Source organism: Tympanuchus pallidicinctus, unplaced genomic scaffold (genome assembly GCF_026119805.1).
Source record: "Tympanuchus pallidicinctus isolate F22 unplaced genomic scaffold, pur_lepc_1.0 scaffold3, whole genome shotgun sequence".
NCBI lineage: Eukaryota > Metazoa > Chordata > Aves > Galliformes > Phasianidae > Tympanuchus > Tympanuchus pallidicinctus.
In genome coordinates, this window is record NW_026294747.1 from 33,989,527 (window position 1) to 34,011,963 (window position 22,437).

The window sequence follows — 22,437 nt, forward strand, 5'->3', positions numbered from 1 at the left end:
ACCAAAAGTAAGTCATCAAAATGCTCTTGCATCCAGAAGCAGCTATGATGATTCCATTTTGTTTGCTTATTGACCTATCCTTTTTTGTCTATGGGAGTGATTACTAACTTTTTCCATTCAACTGTGAACATGGTCTGACAGTTTGGAACTGAATTATTTAAACTTTTTTTTTTTTTTTTTGCTGCTGCTTGCTTTATCCAATGGCATCTGTGATGTGTATTTAAATATGTAGTAAGACATTGATCAGGAGCATTTTATTGTAGAGAGCAGGTGGCTTGAAAATAAAAAGGTGAAACTGGTGAAACAGCAGGAAATTAATATTAATTTTGGTTTGCATTTTATATATTTATATCTGATTTTGCTGCATTAGGAATTTCTGGAAGAACTAACTAAGAAGTGAAGTGGTTTGCTGATAAGGACAGAAAACTTAGTCTGTTAAAAAAAACAACACAACACAATGCAACAAACAAACAACTAACCAACCAAAAAAAAAAAAAAAAAAAAAAAAGAAAACCAAATAAACAAAAAACAACAGTAAGACCCAAATTCAACAAACCACAAAGAAATAAAAAAAAAAAGCTCACACCTGAAACTGAACAAAAAACCTGTCTGTTCACTCCTCTTGTTGTAACAAGCTTTAACTCTTTGAGGTGATGTGATTGAGCAAGCAGTGTCCTCATGGGCTTGGGTTTTCAACTTTGTAAGTAAAATCATTACTCTGCAAAACACCCACAATAGCATTGTCAGCCTACCTGCTGCCCCAGCTCCTTCCTGTACCATGGTTATATTGCTCAAAAATAGTTAGTGTTTCCTAATGTAAACTGGAGAAGAGCTTTGTGAAATACATGGTAATGATGCTTGATAGCTCTGTCTGTAAGTAGAATAAATTTCCTCTCTTGTTGTCCCAGAGGAAGCGCAGAGCTCTTAATGCAAGAGGCCTAAGGCATCTCAGCTCACCAAACCTGGGCCACTTCCCTCCAAAGCTGACTTGGGGGTTGGGAACATGGCTTGCAAAACTCATTCAAGTAGCTGACAACATGGAGTTCATAAGCCCCTAAGTTGTGATAGGTCACAAGCTTGGGAGGTCTGGGCAGGCACCTAGCAGTGCTACTGGCAAGAATTCAGTCATGCAGCAGGGAGTACGTGAGCCTCTGATCTGTACCAACCAGATGATGAGTGTCTATGGCTTGCTACCCTCATGAGCGTGAGCAGCTCTACTGGGAGCAATGCCAGCAATTTGGGATGCAAAACTTGTGAGTCTGGAATGCAAAGTGCATCTTCATACATGTTGTAAAGAGCAATTGACAGTCCTGTATCACTTGTAACGCAAACAAAAGCTGAGGCAAAGATAGCAGATATAAATTCTTAATGTTTAGCCATGTCGGCGTTCTCTCATTTAGTGTCAGCTCAGATCCTTTATAGATTGCGTGTGCTTTTTCCATAAGACAGGGTCACGGTTCTTTTCAAGGCTGTGAGTCATTTTCTTTGCTGTTCTTTTCTGTAAAGCTCAATGGAAAAGATTCACTTTGCAGAAGAGAAGGTATAAATCCCTCATTCTAAAGTGGATTAAGCTGAGCCTGTAATATATATAGTGGTTGTGATTTGACAACAGTCACATGGTGTGTCATAGCAGTTTTACAGGATCTGCAGGCAGATTTGCTGTTCCTAAAGTCATATTTATATAAACAAGTCTGTAGCTCTTCAGAGATGAAACTGTTGTGTTAGAGTGAATTTTTGATTGCTTCCGTGTCAAATGAATAAATGCCTGGGAGAATGATACTTTAAGAAACGCAGTCTGCAGTCATATAGTAATTATAGAATATCTTACAATGCATTTGAAATGATCACAAATATACATATAGAATTTTCAGTCTTTCAAAATATTTTTAAATGAACAGATGCATTCTGTGAATGTCTTATATGAAATGTATAATTGTAACTTATGGAATCATTGCTGAGATTAAGTTCTTATAAATTCAGTACAAGTTGTATTCCTCTTCTTTTCTGAATTTGTTTATTGACTATTTAATAAGGAAGTGAGAAGAAATGGAATAACAAGTCTTGTTTCCTACTTTCGTTCATTTTTACTTGCATGGGTTGTAATATGCATACTAACTGTTCCTATCCTTCTGACTCTGCACTTCTGGAAGCAGAGATTCTCAGAAATTATAAAATGCTTCTAACAAATACTTCTTGAAACTTATTTTCGGTGTCAGAAACTCTAGAGTACCAATAGTACTCAAACCAGTATGATGCATTGAGTGATGATCTAAATGATTATATTTGGAATAGGTCCTCTTGATCATGTATTAGGTGTACTTCAGGAAAGAAAACAAGAAGGCTTTTTTTGAAGATGACATTATTTTCTGAAGTTCTGAAAAAAAGTAATACTTAGAAGATTATTGCACAATTTTCTTTGGTATGATATATAGTGTAAAAAATTTTTTTCCTAATCCAAGCAGTCTTTGTGTGGAAAGCCTAACACATATAGTACATGGAGATGTTTACTTACTTGATCCAAGGAAAATTCTTATTCCAAGACATTTTTTAATTTTCCAACTACACTATAGTGAACTTTCTAGCTGTAGAAATATAGAAAGATGCAGAGAAAGGGAGAAAAATACATAAATAATAAAAATCTACATTGTGTTTTAATATATCTTCCTTTCAGAAATGTTTGAAGTGGAATTTTCTCTTTATAGCAAAAGAAAATATTTCAGAAATGCTACTAGATGGCATATCCCATTATTTACAAAGCAACATGAGTTTACGCATGAATATCTTCACCTGACAGAGGGAGAGGGATTGTAGAAGTAAGATGACTTTAGATACTTGGAACAGCAATAACAATAAGACAATAATTCTATAAAGCATGATTAGAAGGACTTGGATGCTTATTTTCCTAGTAGTTCAGCATTCTTTGCTATAGTGTTGCGAAACATGGTGTGGCCTGTGGGGTTGAATACTGAGTACAGAAATTTATGCTTCTGATGTAACAGTTAAAAGCAATTCAGAAGATACTCTCTGAAAGTCAGTCTCCTGACAATTGTTTCTTAAGTAGTTCCCCAGTTTTAATGTTATTAGATTTTTGCAGATGCTTGGACGCAACATCTTTCATCTGGTAGACTTATACCTTCTATGCTTGATCAGCAACAGGCAGAAAACCCACATTTTTCTCTGTAGTCTGATCATTGTGATTAATCACTTTTGTTAGAGACTTCTTTTATAACTTGAACTTGTTGAGCTTCAAACTTAGTGTCCAAATTCTTCTGCTTTTCAGTATGAACTGTAAGGAGAGGTCCTTGAGAGCAGCCCTGCAGAGAAGGACCTGGGGGTCTTGATTGATGAAAAGCTTAATATTAGCCAGCAGTGTGCTCTTGCAACTCGGAAAGCAAATGGTATCCAGGGCTCCATCAGAAGAGGGGTGGCCAGCAGGGAGGGTGATTTTCCCTCCTTTACTCTGCTCTTGTGAGGCCCCATCTGGTGTACTTTGTCCAGGTCTGGAGCTCCAGTACAAGAAAGGCAGAGCTGTTGGACAGGGTCCAGAGAAGGGCCACAAAGATGATCAGGGGACTGGAGCACCTCCCCTACGAAGACAGGCTGAGGAAGCTGGGCTTGTTCAGCCTGGAGAAGAGAAGGCTGCAGGGTGACCTCATTGCAGCCTTTCAGTACCTAAAGGGAGCCTACAAACAGGAGGGGAGTCAACCCTTTGAAAGGGTAGAAAACAGCAAGACAAGAGGAAATATGTTTAAGTTGAGGGAGGGAAGATTTAGGTTGGATGTCAGGGAGAAGCTGTTTACTATGAGAGTGGTGGGGTGCTGGAACAGGCTGCCTAGAGAGGTTGTGGATGCCCTGTCCCTGGAGGTGTTCAAGGCCAGATTGGATGGGTCCCTGGGCAGTCTGGTCTAGTACTAAATGGGGAGATTTGTGGCCCTGCCTCTAGGAGGGGGGTTGGAGATCATGATCCTTGAGTTCCCTTCCAGCCCTGGCCATTCTGTGCTTCTGTGAAGGATATTCTTTTGGATATTCATGTACTCTTCATGAAAAATATATCTCTGTTTTTCTGTTGAGACATCTTTTTTTTTTTTTTTTTTTTTCTTCCACTCTCAAGCACCTCTCTCATTCTTGCTGATTTCATTTGGGTTTGCTGTGTACACTCCATTTTTTCAGTGTTACTTTTGAAATATGTTGCAAAGGGATGTGGATCCATTATATTCTCACTGTTGCTATATTCAGAGATGGTGCTATTTTTTTTCCAGTATTTCCTTGTTTCTAAATCTTCCTAACCCAGGTTCTCACAGTGTAACATATAGCACTTATTTGCTGTTTGTCCTTAGCAACCTTTACTTTCATTCCTGGGTCGAGATTCCCCCATGCTAGATATAAATTTTCATTCCTTTATCCTTGGTGTGATACTAAAAAGTGTTGTTTTTGATGGGATTAGTTTACAAAAATCTTAGCTGCCAATAAGGCTCCCTTATTTTTATTTGGTATTGTGTTGTGGGGAAAAACTAAGTGGGATCCTTACTTTAATGGCACTGTAAATATTCCTCTTCAGCTTCCAACAATCTATCTGAAAACATTATCAGTATTGTTTCAACGTTTGCTTCCAGACTACTGATGAAAACAGTAAATAGTACTGGGCATTGGACTAACCTCTGTGGAATCTTACTCAAGAAAAACCTCTGCTTTGTTCGATTCCCTACCAAATTCTTGGTCCCAAGATCCCTCAGGTATTCACCTACTTCTTAATGCTTTTTACCATATGTTCTATTTCTACTGAAAATATTCTATCTGTTACATTATTGTTTAGCACAATGTTTAATTAAGTATCTTATTAAAGTTAAAGGATATTGTTTCTTCTGATATGTGATCACTAGTTAGTAGATTAGTGTTGTGAGCCATGGTCTCCCAGGGATCACGTCGGGGTCACCATTTGTTGTGAGCTCACCCGTTCGGTTTCCCTGGGAGACTGCGGCTTGGCCAATTACCGAGATGACACCAATATGGTGAACAGCAAAATGGCATTTATTACACGTGAACTCTAGTTTATATAACCTACATGCTTCGTCTGTGCCCCTAAGGGCACGTGCCACACATCAGTCATAGAGAAGGGAGAGGGCCTATCACGTCACATCCCATGGAGGGGTCTCGCAGTTGCCGACAACAGATTAGATTGGCGGAAAATGGAGCCAAGCCTTTTCCCGAAGTCATAGTAAGAATGAGTGTTTTCTCATCCTGATTTTAATAGGATGCAAACAAAGCGTAATTGGAACAGATGCATGTAATAAATGGTGTTGTTAATTATGCAATCTGTTTTTTCTTTGTTTTTCTGATGCCATAGGTGATGTCTCCACATGTGTTTTTCAGTAATGTTAACCAGGGTGAATACCTTCTTGTGGTGCTTAGTGTATCCTCTGATCTTTCAATCCATGAGAGAAATCCAGGTTAGCAAGAGAAACAGGTCTTTCCACTTAAAAACCACAGCAAAAAGACAAGCATGTCAAGTGCTATATTTAATTGCTATATATATCTATCTGAGTATGTGTCTTGCTTTGGAAAGAAGTAGCGAAGCCATTGATCATCCTGGCAGAATTAACTCTTCTGTCTGTTTCAGCCTGAGAAAAAGTGTAGCTGTACGCACAAATGAGTTTTATCTTTGCTTCACTGTTCTATTGCTCTGGAGGAGTAGTGCTGTCTCTGTCCCAGAGCTGTAAACAGTCACGTAGATGTCCTCATTTGTGACATGCTTTGGAGATAAGACCAAAGTCTCAGTTATGAATGGGAACATGAAATAAATTATAACTGGAAAGGGGAATGTAAAGCTTTCATCCTTCTTTTTTTTTTCCTCTCATGCACATCCTGGCAAGATAGGAGGGCTCCAGCAGTATTCCTCTCCTCACAGTAAGCCTGACCTTGGTTTTGCTAGGCCTTCCCACAGGAAACATTTCCTACATGCTTGGATAGAAGTAATCAGTTTCAAAAGTGGGTAGGTTGTTAGGGGAAAACTTGCAGTATTTCAGCTTGTTTTTTCTGTCCTCACTAGAGAAATACATTTCCTACCTCTGAGCCTGTCATACATGTATATTTAGAGATGACTAGATTTGCTTAACTAGAAATAAACTTAGGGCAGCAGAGGGATGGGAAGAAACTGTCACTGCACATTACTTTAAAGAGCTACCGTTTTAATTAACATTTAATGTTAATATTCAGTCAATATTCAATACCATCCTTTATCTCTGGTAGACAGAAAGCTAGTTTCTGTACTGATGAAAACTGTTAGTTGGTAAAGTCACAATAAATGGGGTCATTAGTGCCAGTTGCTATCATTCTATGCTAAGCATAATAATGCTTTCACAAACAGCCCGAGATGCTTGAAAGAAGGTCTGCAAGAAAAGTTATATAGGTAGGAATAAAAAATGTCAAGCTGTACCTCTTCCTTTGGCATTCTTACATCCTTTGGATTGTTTAATGTGTATATGTGTATGTGTATGCATATATTTGAAGGAGAAATGTTGGCTAGTGTTCATGTAGCATTGATCACCCAAATATGGCTAAGCACTAAACAGATTTTAACAGTTTATTGCATTTTTGTATTTGTGTTTTGTGATTTATGTGGTTGGACTATGTGAGCGAGTCCTTCCAGAATATTCAGTGAGTTTTTACATTGGTGTAACTCAAAAAGGACTGCATGTCTTGTGTATCCAGATATACTGTGATTGCTTTCTGCTACACGTGCTGAAAAACTTCATAGCCTTGTATGACATTTTTCCTTACTGATGCACTAGAGCCAAACCTGGCCCAATTTTGTAGGGAATTATTCAATACCTTTAGTTAATTTTATGACTTAATTAATGAACATCCATGAATTCAGAGTTTGATATCCACATTATGTTTATGATTAAAATAATTTAAAGCTACTTCAGTAATTTACTGATTGAAATATTTTGTCAAATCCTTGCATGCTTTTCTTCCTGCCTGGATTAATTTGTTTATTTTAACACAAGTGAAATTAGTTCCTTCATTTCTCTTTAACATTCATTCTTTCCACTGATGACTCACTCTCTCCTCAGGATCTAAGTGTAATTAATCTAGAAGTGTTAGCTATTCAAGGAAGCATTAAAGTTATCGTGAAAATGGTCTTGACAATAGGTTCAACAGCTTTGTAACACAAAGTAATCTTCTCAAGTTTCAGTTTAAAGATATTACTCAAAATTTCCAACATACTCTATTGTACTATTCATCTTTCTGAATTATGTTTCAGGGTGAATTTAGCTGAAGTGTTTGTACTCATTTTGGCTTTTTTCTTGCTGCAGTCAAGTTAGGGTATAGAAAGAAGAACATCTCTTTAGAAGAGACAGCAAGTCTCTTAACAAGAAATAAAAGCAATGACATAAATTTAAGATGGCTGAAATAAGACCACATTTCTCTGAACTGAATCTGTCCATTCACAGAGTGTGTTTAATTGTTAGTAAGGTAGTATGCATTATATCTAAGGTATATTTGTTTCTCAGTGATTGCTGAAAAAATAGCTCTTAAATTTAAGGAGGATTATTTCCAGCTGGATACAGATTACAAGGGAAATTTTCATTTGTCCTGAGTAGAAAAAGATTCAAGACCTAAGGCTGCAGGGTCCTAAACTATGGTGCAGTTAGGACATAGAACCTGAACATAATTAGAAGCCAAATGCAGATGAGCAGAAGAAAACATGGTCTAATTTAAAATGTTAAAAAGATGAGGTGGGTGCATTGTGACATGGACTGCTTGGGCTTGACTGAGTAGATGTATGAGAGGCCCTAGAGCAGTACCAACTCTAATGCTTTTAGCTGGTGAGGACCTCAGCAGATGAGGACAGGCTGTCCTCTCCTGACGTATACTGATGGTTTTGGCAAGTTGTGCAAGGCTTGTTGTTGGTGTGTGTGCGATTCATGGTGCTAGATGGGAAATATTATTTTAGCAAGAAATGTCAAGACCCTGCGGGGAGGGACTGTCTACAAGAGCTGCCTCCGTTCTAGGCTGTCCTGCTTGGTCTCTGGCTGGGATATCACAGGTTTCCCATTGCTCGTGTGTCACAGGTATCAGTCTCACGCAAATATATTGGATATTAAAAAGGTATGGTCCTAAGTGCTGATGTTCTAATGGATGAGGTGTGGTTCCTCAAATCTAACGGGCTGAAGCAGCTAGGGCAAGTAACTGTGACTTACGAATTACTGGATACTAGGTTGGCTTCCAGGGGAATTTAAGAAAGACTAATTTTAGGAGTAAGAAATTAGTTCAGATAGAAATTAACATCAAAACAAAGGGAAGAGACAGAAAGCTATTTAGCTATCAATTTTTTTTTTTTTTTTTTTTTTTTTTTTAATCTTGCAACAGTCCAAACAAATTTTTGATGTCACTGATTGAGCCCAGGAATAACTGAGCTTGGATGAAATCACATAATTTTCAAAACAATTCATAGTTCAAATTTATTGTGCTTTTATTTGGATTGAAACTTTAAACAGCTGGCATGCTTTCTAAATATGTTAAGCAAGCTTATTGCTGTGATAATTAACTGTTTTGTGATCAAAGGTGTAAGCTCTTTGTGAAGTGACTGCTGAAGTTGCTTCTGAGACTCTCATACTTTAAACTTTTTTTTCTATCTTCTCACAACTGTCCCTTTTTTCAGTTGCTTTTTTGTCATACATTTTCAGACCTTTCCTTTATGCAAGAAGCAACCATTTAGGAATTGATCTCAGTGACAAGAAACTGAATAGCAGATTTTATAACTATCTCTTTGCTATGTATATTTTCATGACCTGTGTGTGTAAAGTGATGCTAAGCTAGTTTGTGATATCGTTATCAGTCTGCATTATATTATCAGTGAGGATCCTCATTCACAGGTCATAAAGCTATTGCATTATGTCTGTTCAGAGGACTACGTAGAGATATGAGTGCAGGATAACGAAGTGACTGAATTAACACAAATTACAGTATCAGTCAAATCTAGAATCTATTTTTGCAGTTCTAGTTATTTCTGCTACTCCAAAGAAGAAAATACCTAGTTTTGTGTGGAGAAGACTTGAAAAAGATCTGTGTAAATTTTAATATCATGTTTATTAGTCTTTATATGAAGCATTATATCCCTTGATATTAGCTATAGCCTTCCCAGTCAGCTCCATTGTGACTGGGATTGTTTGCAGAAATTGTCTAGAATATCAAGGACAAATGCTGAATGACTTGTATAAAAAATTCCAGTGATTACCCTTTTAAATTCATTTACTGAGTCATTCTGGATGTACCTGAGGGTACTGAAAATATGAGATGACATTCTCAAAAATACTCAATATGGTTCTAATCCTCTTTGTTTGACAATAAAATCTTCTGAGTTCGGAAGACAGGAATGAAATTAGTACCCAATGATTCTTTAACTGTAGAAATGCTTTGATACAGCCAAGTTCTCAGGCTTATCTCAGAAATAGATATCACAAACAAATTAAGCTGGACATTTTATATAATTGAATTAGGCACATAATTTGATATTTTTAAGGATGGCTTTAGTGTAGTCTGAAATTCTCAGATAAAATAAATAAAATGAGTATAGAGTTAAAAAATGAAAAAGTGAAATCTCTGGTGTAGAGATGTTAGCATTGTAAGGACTTGAAAATATAAATCTGAATACAAGAACAATCAAACTTATGAGAAAATCTTTGTATTCAGGTCAGACGATAAAATCCCTGAGCTAAATCCTGGAATATGATAATTTGAATGAAGTAAAATAGTTCTGAAAATTGGCAAAGACAGGATGACTTCCAGAAAAAATAAATAAATAAATAAATAAAAAATTGTACAGTTAGCAAACCAGATGAAATTTATGGTATATGCACAGCTGCATTCATGTTCCCAGTTTAGTTCATATGGATTACCAAGCATATCAGAGTAAAAAAGGAAACAATAATTTACTAATATCAAGGATGAAGTTCAGATTGGAGGAGTTGGCAGTTGCTTTCATAGCTTTACCTTTCTTCTAAGGGATACTTTTCTTCCAGAAAAGAATCCTGGAAACAATTGCTGCTTAACAAATATATGCCTTTCATTTTAATTATGTTATGGTAAGGAAACTTGGTTGCTCTTCATAAATTAGGTGTCCCTACTTCTCTATTTGAAGTGTGCTACTGTGTATCACTGCTACTAGAGAGTGAATTCAGGCACCTGGGAAGTGGTGGTAGACGTGCTCTATGTTCAGAATAGCTGATAGTTTTGCCTTTTTTTTCCACAGCAAGTTGTTTGCTACCTAGAATGCTTAAAATTCCCAAATATAACTGGGACTCATTTTCAGCATGCACTGAAGATAACAAAGAGTTTTTAGCTTCAGAATCTTGCTCTTGAAAGGATGGAAGGGGGAACAAGGAGAGGCAATTTGCTTATTCAGCAGGTTGCAGAATTGAGAATGGAATTATGGTGTTGGACATAGCTTGCTCATCATCTGATGGAAGAGGTAGATGAACAATGCTGTGAAAGATAGCACTGTGAGCAGAAAAGTACTTTCCATACTGCAGAAATCCCTGTGTGACGCATGTTCCTTATCACAGCATGGTTTGCTGCTCTTGAAAATGTTGTCTAGTGAATAAAAACAAGCTTGGGAAAGGCAACTATCTTATTACAATGTCCATCGTTAATGACTAGTCTAAGCTTAAAGGAGTTCTTAAGTTGTCACAAAATAACTGTTTTTATCCCAAAAAAGAAGTGTCTGTAACCCCCCTGTAAAACCAGGTTTTCTCAACGTAGTGAACAAGCAGATTCACTCATCCAAGATGCAGTTTGCCTTTGCAAAAAAATTTAGGACAGCAGCATCTGTTCCTTTTACAAATATCATCGAAGGGTGTATTTACAAATCAGAAGAGTGATGCAAAAAAACCACCATGTCATCTTTATTTTGTCAGATTTTGGCAACTATAAAGAAAATTACCTTTCCAACAGACTGTTCATCTCTCTTTCCCTCTTAGCTTTTCATTGTTTTTTTTTTTTTTTTTTTTTTTTTTTTTTTTTAAATATCATTTGTGGCAGGTTCTATAAATGCCATTTCACCCCACAGCTGCTGTGAACACAGACATTTCCAGCATTTTCCTCTGTTTTCTGCAGCTGGAACATCCATATTTTTTATTTTCTTTTACTAGACTCCAGAAATTTTGAAGCTCATCACAGCCTTTTCTGCACTTACAAGGTAGACCATTAACCTTTTTTTTTTTTTTTTTTTCTTTCTCTACCTGTTCTGGAGCCCTCAGTAGCTGACCATAGAGCAGGTAAACCTCAGGGATCTGTGAAGTGGTTGTCCTCAAATTTACTACAGACTTTGGTTTAAGCTTCTGCTCCTCCTTGAATGAGTTGATTATCTACGTCAGATGCTGCTCACACATTTCCCAAACAGTAAAATGAATTTATGTGGACAGTATGGATGAAAAACAAGATGTTCAGAATATAATTTAAGTAGATCACAACTTTTTAATGAATTACCCTTGGAAGAACTCCAGTTGTAACTTATATAGTATATACTATCTCCTTACAGCTCAAGTGGTAAACCAATGGTGTGCCCCATCTTAGAGGGGAGGACCTAGTCCTAAAATTGAAATTACTGAGCTTAAGCAGTTTTTTTTTTTTACCAAAACAGACTTAAACATGGATAACCCAAAGATTTGGAAACATTTGTTTTCTTTTTCAAACTGTCAGATTGTTTTATTTTTTCTTCCATGCCCCAGGAGTAAATGCTTTAGTGCAAAAATGTGTTTCAATCAGTGTTAAAGGTACTATCTTTAAAAAATTGGTTTTTTATTTTGACCATTACGCTATCATGGTATAACATGGGGATACTGTCAACTGGAATATTGCTTGTCATGACACTTGCACTATATATGGTAAGGTGACTTTTGTATCATCTTACCATATAGTGGTAAGGTGATATAAAAATCCCTAGATATGGCTTAGCATGTTCTTCCCCTTCCTCATGAATTTAATAGTCCTGATGTACTTATATTACCATTAATTTAAAAAATACTCCATTGTGCACAGGGTAGCATCTTGCATGAACTTGTTCTTTAAAGTCTTGTGTCTACTTCTCAGACATGTCCGTGAAGGAAGAGGAAAAAAGCAGAGGTCCAAACACTTTTCATTCTGTGGATTAGTTCCATGATAGAATGACTGAGTTTTAAAAACATTTTAATATTAAACAGCATCATGCTGGTTTGGTTTTACATTGGTAGGATTTTATGTAGATTTTTTTTTTTTTAGGCTATACTTACAATTCAGTGGATTGACTGCTTGTCAGGAAAGAAGTAACAGGTGCTGATATCATTATTTCTAAAGTATATGTCAATTGAGAACTGAAAATGTGTTTCCATACTATGATTTTAAAAGAAGCAATGGAATTTTCAGAAGGAGAAACAATAGGACCTTCAGTTTAGGGAGAGCAGCTTAGGTCCATCACCATTTCATATACACTAACGGTGAAGTCATGTTACTTGCATTTAGTGGTGATAGCATGAGATATGTAAAATAGGAATTTTGTAGTTGATTGAATAAAGCTCTTTCACTAGATGAATGAATTTGTTACATACAACTTCATTTTTTTTTGAGTTAGATATTGTGTCTGTTTTATATGCGTGGCCAGTTTATGATGCTTGTATGATGCTGAGGGTTTGCAGATTCCACAAAGGGGCAGGCTGGTCTTCAGAGCTGAGAACAGAACCTGCAGTGTGTAAGGCAAGGGAGACCTAAACAAGGATTCATCGTGGCCTCAGTGAGGACAAGTGTAAGGCACTGAAGGATAGTGAAGGACAAGACTGTATCTCTCTGTGTTAAATTTGTTGCAATGAAACAGTTAGGATTTCATGACTTTTTTTTCTTTCAATCTCATTTTCTTATGAAAGCATGCAGTATATTGGTTTTCCTATATTTTCTGATCATTTTTCTGAAGGCTTGACTATTCTGCATGCATGAGTAATTAACACAGGCTCAATCTGAAGCCACATTTCCAGGACAAATCACTTCCTCAGATTTTGTAAGAGAAAATCATTGTTCTGTTTTTTTTTTCTTTTTTTTTCTTTTTTTTTCCTCATATGCCAATGATTAGGGAAGTCTTAAATGAAATGAAAGGTTTACTTCCTGTTCCTTCTTGGAAATGGCACTCACTATCATAGTGCCTTAAGCAGAACTTTTTGAGATGCTTTGATAGAGATTTCTCAGTTGCTCTGGTTTAATTCTACTTTCTATGTGTTACTAGTCTGAGCCTTTCCAAGTGATTATATATTAAATGTTCAGGATTACCATAAGGTCTATAAAGTCAGGATTGCTTTGTATGTCTCTGGAATATAAAAGTTTGTATTAAAGATGTCATTCTTATTTATGCTGAAAATTTGCATTCTTCAGAAATAGTGCATTAATATGTGCCTCACAGCTACATGATTTAGTGTATCATAGGAGACTGGTAACACTGAGTAACGAAAATTGAAATTAAAAAAATCTTTTATACTATGAACAGTTTGAGACTAAAACTTGAAAATAATCAAATCATGTAATTGATGTGTTAACTAATGAAAAAATTAAAGGGCTGAACCTGATCAACTCCCGTAGACCTTCAATAAAATGACAGACTGCCAGGACTTCTCAGAAGCCCTGGGTGATTATATAAAAAAAATAAATATTTCATATGAATTGCTGACTGTATTTTTTTTAAATTATGTATCAGGAATGAATGAATTAGAGGCTTATATTTGCGTAGTTCTATATAGCCTAGAGAAAATAGTTCTGCATATTTGTTTTGTTTGTTTTTGAAATAGGAGTTAACATCTTATGCTCCTCTGCAATCGTAGGTGTAGCTGAGGAAAAAAATCTGTATCATGAAGTTTAATTTTTATAGGCTCTGCAAACCTAGAAAGGGGTGACATCTGGAGAAGGGCAAACACTGTAGGATTTTAGTCCCGATTTTCAAACTAAAAGCTGAATATAATAAAGAGATGCATAATATTGTAAATACAGCATCTGGCAATTGATGTTAGGAAACGCATATGTAAGCACATGGCTATATAAATTCGAATAGATTGTTCATGTGAGAAAAATTATTTTTGTAAACGTACCTGGGATGAAAGTCATCATCATTTGTCTCTACATATAGTGCACACAATTTTCAAATGGCTAGATGTTATTTTCTACTACTTAGTAGTTTTCCATCAGAATATTTCTCTGATTGAAAGAAATATTAAGCATGTTCCTACAGGGATATAGTTCATAGCTGTATGTTTACCTAGCCTTCTGAAGAAACTTTTTCTACCTCTATAATTTCACTTTTGCTGTAAAAATCACAGTAATTAAAAACCAGTTTTAAATTGAAGATGCTCTTGACTTGTAGCAGTGTATTCCAAACAATGATGAAAGGGTACTATTTGCAATATTTACTATTCCATCAACTTTTTAATAAAAATTTGGAAAGCAGACAAGACAAGATGATCTAGAATAAGGCTGGAAGCAATGTTTCTCTGTTCTGCTCCATTTATTTGTAGTCTTCCCCTTTCATGTCCTGTGTGCTTAATTGGTAGGAGGATGAAAAAGTTTCTGAGTTGGAGCTACCTGAATTTCACAGAATCATAGACTCCTTAGAGTTATAAGGGATCTTTAAAAATTCTCTAGTCTAACTCCCCTGCAATGAACAGGACATGCACAGGTAGATTAGGTTGCCCAGAGACTCATCAAACCTTGCAATGGAAATTTGCGGGGGCAGAGCAATTTACTTGAAATATAGTCAAAGGAAAGACCTTGGTCATCCAAGCATTTCAAATCCTTAGTTTATAAAGATCCTGCTGTTCTTACTAGTTATTTGGTCTAAAATTAAATTTCTTTATAAAACTGAATGCACCTCCTGTGGTCTATTTCATGGAATTTGTTTATTATTCACATTAGTGAATTATGCAATGTTTAAAAAAAGAAAAAAAAGAAAATGCTAAGAAGATGGTGGGAACGTACACTGTTGGTGTGGAATGCATGAAGAAGTCTGCAACTCATCTGTTCCTAATTGTCTGGGGTCAATATCTTACCACCTGTTGATGGCAGCAAAGGGGGTATGATTTACCATCGTTAAGCTGTTCTTATGAAGTAAATTATACCTATTTGAGGCAGCACAATTATTTCTGCCTCTTGAAAATTAAGATACGAGTCCCAGATCATGTTTCTAGGAGAGTTCTCTGAGACTGAAAACATTTCATGAAATGATGGAACCTGGTCTTATGTGTACCTTTCATATCAAGACAAAACTAAGAACCTGAATGAACATAATTGTCTGTATAAAGTAAGTATAACCCTCTAGTGCAGCAGATGACAAAGGTGATACTTTGAGTTGTGGGCTCCAATAATTTGAACCACAAATATCCAATCCTGTTTATTCCCATTTAGAAAGTACTTCTAATGGCTGTACACAGTCATCCTTTCCTTATGGTAAAATGAAGTGTGACTTAAAAGAGTAGAAACATTTGCTCCTTAATTGTCAGTGTTCAGCCTTAAGAACCTTTTGAAAGCCTGCTATTTTACTCCTTTCATGTTATTGACTTCCATAAATTTAGTTTTAGTAAACAATAATGAGACAGAAAGAGAGAGAGAGATCAGAATCAATTACCTTGCTGTTATGGATTGCAACTCCAGAGCTGGTGTACTTTGTTCCCATAAAACTGTACATGATGATTTGAAAGAATTTGATACTGAAAAATGTCCCAGCTTCTATCAGTTCTGAAACTGATTTTTGAATTTAAGAAAGTTCTGCAATTGCCAATATTTGTAATTTTGACTAAAATTCTGGTGCAAGATTAAGTTAGTAAGATCCTTGAACTCTGTGCAGAGATTGCAGTTTATCATGACTTTTCTTCAAAAATTTGTAACATTCAATATGATGAGAAAGTATTATTATTGTTATATAGTATATTTATATATATAGTATTATTATTATATAAAGTAGTATTATTTTTTAAAATTCTATTCAGAAGGTGGATGATGGTGAAACTAGAAGGCTCTATGTGCAAAACCAGTATTGGTATATCTGGAGAAAAAGAGCTTGTCTCTGCCAAGTATGATCCAGGAAAAATAATTCTGCACCAGACAAGGGAGGTGTCTTTATGGTGATGGTGTAAATGACCTTGTAAAACTGCGTAATGGAAAGAGAGAGAACAAAGTAGTTGTGGGCATTATTTTAGGCGATGGTGTTGTCCAACTGATAGCACTGCGCAAGTAGATATCTATTTTTAGGTAAACAGTAAGTCAGCATCAAAAGTCAGGATTTATCCAAGTTGATAGAGTCTGCAAAATGGTTACACAAGCTATGGTTTATCATTGCATACAGGACATCTCTTCATGTACATTAAAAATTCATACTCAAAGGAAGACAGTGTTTTATATCCTGTTACTGATAACTGGACGTCTGAAACAACTGACTGTATGCATTATTGATATTAGAAAGTACTAGAAACCAAAATAACAGAGCAGAAAACACTGGTGTGACTCAGTGCAGGAAAGCAATTTGTGTTCCAGAGAGATCAGCCTAGTTCTGTGAATCCCCAGGCTGACACAAAGCACAGCGGCGATGGTGTTCTATTAATGGTGGGGAAATATTATATTTAAAAGATAAGTTATTTGTTGTTAATCCTTACGTGATAGTGAGAACAGTAGATATTTTTAGTGTTTTTTTAAAAGCAAAATACTCTATTTTAACTTTGACTTGGGGAAAAAAGTTTTTTGTTTTTTTTTTTCCCTGCTTTGGGGGAGACAAAAATAAATATTAGGTGTCTAAAGAGAACAGTCTGTCTCTGTAAACCAGTGGAAAAATCTTTGACAGTAATGCTTATGAGAGAATTGGAGAAAGCTGCTATAAAATTTATGAACTTAATTTTAAAATTCTTCTGTAAGGAGATATTTGGTAGCAAATCTCTGTGCATTCTAAAGGCCGTTTTAAATGGAGATTGTTATTCAGCCAAGCCTCATCTTGATTTTGCTGTCTTCCCTGTTACAAGGCCTTTCATATTGTTTTGTTAGAAAAAAGTTTTTTGAATTAGGGACCACTTCGAGTACCGATTTTATGTTCCTCACCATCTTATTGTTGAAGGAAAAAGTTAAGCTATGTCTGCAAACACTTGCTGCTGGCCACTAAAATGGCAAGCGTGACTTTACCCAGAGAGATTAAAATAACAGAACAACAGTAATAAAATAAAACCAAAGAACAAACATCAAGCAAACAAAGAGAAAGCCAAAAGTATCCCACTGAAACATAAACCTTCTCACGCATGTTGGAGAATCAGTATGAAACTTGCCCCTGTTCTTGAACTGCTGACATTGTGGAGTGAAAATTAGGACATCAAATGCCTTAAGGTGTTTGGGTGCAGCTATACCTGATAAAGGTTTCTGAAGTAATGATGAATGAATATGGCTCAACTGATTTCTCTTTGTCCATTTTAATGTTAATGTCTTCTCACCGTATCATCAACTAGTCACTTTCTTACTGCAGGGCAAACTTGTGCTGAATCAGAAATTGACAGGAAACAGCACTATTCATCCCAATATGATTGAATGAGTACATCATATCTGTATGAATGTGACACTACACAATCTTTTTCAGTGTCTGTAAGTATTATAGAGCAAGGTGGTTGTTGTTGTTTTTTTTTTTTTCTTGGTGCATCTCATTACAGTTGCCTAATGAGACTATTTTCATTGAATCTCTTTGCTTTTTCCTGAGAAAATAAAATGATATGAGCCTGAAGTATATAAATTTTATGTGCTGCTTCATACAAGAGTTCACCACATGTCACAGTATTAATGTTTTTACATGAACACTTACGGGATAATTCCTTTGGAAGAGAATTTTAAAGACGAGAAGTATTCCTTTTTCTACATGATGGCTTTCAAGACTCAGTGTGAATATTTTAGTATTCAATTTCAGAGGAGTAGTTAAAAGTTCCAGTTCAGTTGATACTAGACTAGAACTGTTTGATAAGTTGTTTGGTCAATTTAGTGTTTCTGTAAAGATGCAGAGTTAGTAAAGTCTTGCTGTGACATAAAGCTCTGTTGCTTCTACTGTTAAACCAATGATTATTTGTAGCAGTACAATACAGTGCAGTTTCTACAGATTATGAAATTCTGGGACTTGACAATAAAGGTAAAAATTTCTGACAGGAGTTTACTGGACTTTCGCTTAAAGCTTTTATAATATATTGTAATTTTGACTTAATAAATACTGCATGTACACTTGTGAATTTCAATCAGGAAGTTGGAGTTTTTGAATTAGCTGAAGTCACTGAACAAATTGAAAAGAGAGGTAAGTTCAGGAATGTTGTTTAAATGCCCCATTATGCTTTCTGTAACAGGAAATTGTTTAAGATGTCTTTGTCAATTATTCTTGAAAGGGATACTTAGAGTGAATCCTCTGGCTCTCCTTTGGAGAACTGTGTGCAGAAATTATGTAAAAAAGAATGGCTGAAGTATTCTCCTAAGTCTATAAGTTTAGGCAGATGACCTCTACCTTATCCTCTAAGCTACTTTTTCTAGGCTGACAGCATCAGCTTGATCAGCTTTCACTTGAACAGAGGCAATTCCTGTTCCTGTTTGTTCTTCAAATTGCCTTTTTTGAACCCTTTTTTCAGTTCCACTGGATTCCCTTTGCTATGAGGGAAATTTCTCACACAACATTTCAGCTGGGAGCCATGGATTTAAATAGCGATGTAATTAATTTTCTGCTTTTTTTTCCTATTCTTTTCCTAGGTGTTTCTATTTTTTTGCTTTTCTTTTTGTTTGCTATTGAATATTGAGCTTGATTATTTTTCTAGAACTTGGACAATTTTCCTTCTAAGGTCTTGATTACTCACATCCATCTTGAGGTCCATTTTATTCATGTGATTAGGATTGTTTTTTCTCCTGCATATTATACCAGTTTGCCTATAGTGAGTTTAATCTGCTATTTCTTTGCTCAAATTTTCAATCTTGTAAGATTCTGCATTTACTCGGAGCATAAATGTTTGGAGTATTTCATACCTTCTACAGACCTGCAAGTTCTAAATTTTTCTTCACCTTGTATTAAAGAAACAGCAGATACCAAAAGAGCCTGCTGAGTCACTATTGTTGCTGATTTATAGCCGTAATCAGGAACTTTAAGCATCCATGGTGGCGTATCTCCTGCTAACCATTAGTGGTCTGGTGCTGCTACCATTAAAGCCTTAGATGTTTTAATGGAATTTAAGTCCATTGCATTTAACTGTTTAATCACATTTCTAATTGTTGGTCATAATACTGACATTACTGTGCATGTCTCTTTGGTCTGTATCCTGCAGAAGTCCAGGAATCACCTCCCCTCTGAGAGTCTGTACACATCGCACAGGAGGCCCAGCTATTCTAAATGAAAAAAGTGGCCCTTCCTGTTCAATTTATTCTGATATTTAGATGTAATAGTAGGACAATGATAAAGGGCGTATTTGATAAAAGAACACATTTCATAAAATGATATGGATTAAAAAAAAAAAAGTAAAATTAACCATCTCTTGAATTGTCATTTTTCTTAAATCAAGTATAAAATCAGAAATAGAATCACTTCAGCATGGATAATATCAATATGAAATTAAATTCAAGTTGCTTTCTAGATAGTTATTGACAGTTTAGTTTTTGATGTACCAGTGTCTTCTCTGAAGAAGACAATTTCCCTGAAATACAGCCTGAAAATTTGGCAAAAAAGTCCTGAGACTACTGAACTGTAAAAGAAATGGAAATTAAAGTTGGCTGTGTAAGATATTCGTTGTGACTGTATCTTTTTAAGGAAACTCAACTATTAGCCCATTAAACCTGATGTTAAAATTTACATCATTATATTTTAGAGTCAGCAAGCAGACATAATTATTTAATGATGGAGTTTCTGGTAGTTTTTTTTTTTTCCTTTATGCCATTTTTTAGAATGAAATGAATTGTTTACTTGACAGGCAGGTGGCTATATAATGCCTATGGTTGATTTTTAACTATAAGTGACAGTAAGAAAAATTAGAGCTCATTAACATTCACTCAACCCAGTGTCTGCACCACTGATCAATACTTGGACTACTGTATGACTTAAAATGCTTAATGAATCTTTGTTTGACAGAAGCTGTCTGCTGTTGCAGGAAAATGTGGATGATCTGATAGCTGGCAGAGTGAATATGTACTGCACTGTATAAACAAGGAAAATGTGAATAACGGGTGCAGAATGAGTGAAGGAGGTCTTTCAAGGCTTGTGATGATTGATGAATTATATTATGGTTGACATACTCTGTGTTTTGCATAAAAGCATTGGGATCTGATTGAGCGGAAAACCAGGGGAGAGCAAGATTGCCTGTGTGATTAGTGGAAGGTAATCAGCCATCTGTTAAGCATAATGCACTTACTGAATATGAAGATAGAAAGCATATGTGTGCATGTGCTTACACAGAACCTCTCACCTTTCATATAAGTACCAATGAAAACATATAGAATGGTATAGAAGGGACTTAGGAAAAAATTTACTCTTTATTCATCTATGTAATTTTTTCTACAACCAGAAAGATCCAAACTCTTAGCTGTATTGTGTAATTTATACATGTATCCTTTTAGTGTATTAAAATGGTAGCTTCAGAAGTGATAGAAAATAAGTAATTTGAGCTGTATTTTTTTAATAATGAAGTCATAAATCATTCCTGCACTGATAATGATAAAAGGCTACATCCTGAAAATATTGATACATGAACTTTTATTGATTGTGACATCTGAAAATATGTTTTCAGCTGTCCATCTGCAGGTTTAAAGCCACATAGTTTGTACAGATACTTTAGGTACAGAAAGAATTCAGCTGACTGGAAATCTAGCCTCTGATTTTTGCACTGCTTGCTGCCTAAAACTGTCACCAGTGCTATCAGAATTTGACACTGTAGAAAGCCAGACTTAGCTGTTCATTTTATAAAGAATTTCAGCTGTGATAGTGACTCTGTTAGGACGGGCAAGTATGGCTGTACCTTTTTTTCAAAGTATTTTTTTCTATAGGATCATATACAGAGTAACTGGAATAAATGTATTCAGTTTTAATAAGTGTTTTATAATGGTTTACAGTTTGCTATCTGTGCATCTCACAGAATTTGGAAAAGTAAACCAAAAATATAACAAACTGAGTAATTGAAGTCAGTCACACAAAATGTCTAGCATTGTAATATTTGTACCAAAGTGTTGTTTGATGTGATTTATCCATTCATACATTTCCTAGCAAATGATTTAATCTATATTGCTCAAAAAAAATTTTAAGTCTCAAAATTTATTGCTGAGATTTATTGATTTCACTGGTGCTACTTTATTCAAATATTGGAACAGTTAAAGCAGGACTTCACATCCTATCTTGCTGTTTTTAGCTTCCATGCATGTGTTGTATAAATTAATGTCTTAAAGATTAGGGTATTGAGAGGAAAAAATATACAGCTGGGGTCAACAGATGCAATTGTGTACATAAGAATTGTGTGACAAGCAGATAACTTATCTTCAGGAGCTGGTGGCTTAACAAAATCTTATGAGTGCAGCTCTCTGTTAGGGTGCTGACCTGGTCAGAGCCCACCCAGCGTAAGCATGTTCAGTGATCCAGAGAGCGGAACCCTGCACCTGTATCATCACCTCTGTAGCAGGGCTCTTTGCTTTTTCCATCTGCCCCCCAGGGCTACCCCAGACATGGCTCCGCAGGGAGGGCACAGAGCCACCTGGCATCTCTTTGGGCCAGAGAGCAGCTGGAAGGGGCCTGCTCTCACCTCTGGTTTCGGGAGTCTTCCGGGGAAGCCGTGATTTTTTGTGCTCAGTTTTTGGAGGGAGCAGGAGGAGCTTTTGGTTTGCCCTGCCTGCACCAGAGCTGCCTGACGGTGCCTTTTTTATTCTGCCAGGAAGCGATATCTTGAGTCTGCGTACTAATCAGTCTGCATGCTGGTGTTCCGGCTCAGTTGCTTCTAGCTGTGACGGTTTCTCCTTTCAAGTGTGTGTAGGCTTTTTTTAAAGGTGCCCCAGACCTTGATAATTAGTAGCCAGTGTGTTGTAATACCTTTGTATGTTTGTTGTTTTTTTTTTTTTAAGAGACCGTATTGAGTTATCTATTTTCAAATTCTTTCTCATTTTCTTTCTTGAAGTGCTGCAACTTGCTATATTATCTGCCAGAGAGAAAAGCCTTAAAGAACTTGACTCTAAGAGTGACTATGATTGAGGAGATATAGCTGTAATGCTGGTGAGCTTGAGTAAAGTCGAACGATCGTAAAAGCACCCAGGTCAGCAGGTTTTGGGCGGGTGCTGGTTGCGAATGCACTGCATTAGAGCTGGAGCTGTGCTCTGTATGCCTCATGCGCTGTCTTTTGTTTGCTTCTTCAGCAGCATGCTTTAATTTCTGTTTGCTAATTGCCTTAATGTCCTCGCTAGTGCTGA

At 36.1% G+C, this 22,437-nt stretch overlaps 1 protein-coding gene across 2 annotated transcripts in view; it reads left to right on the top strand.

The window, feature by feature from the left end:
• Positions 1-22,437, top strand: part of AKAP6 (A-kinase anchoring protein 6) — a 272,758-nt gene that overhangs the window by 32,123 nt on the left and 218,198 nt on the right. The window contains exon 1 of one of the 2 annotated variants that reach the window (XM_052694147.1): positions 21,990-22,283. The exons of the other annotated variant lie outside the window; for it this stretch is intronic. The gene's annotated coding sequence lies outside the window, so the exon portion shown is untranslated. Of the gene's footprint in view, positions 1-21,989; positions 22,284-22,437 lie in introns of those variants that run through there. 2 annotated transcript variants of the gene reach the window in all.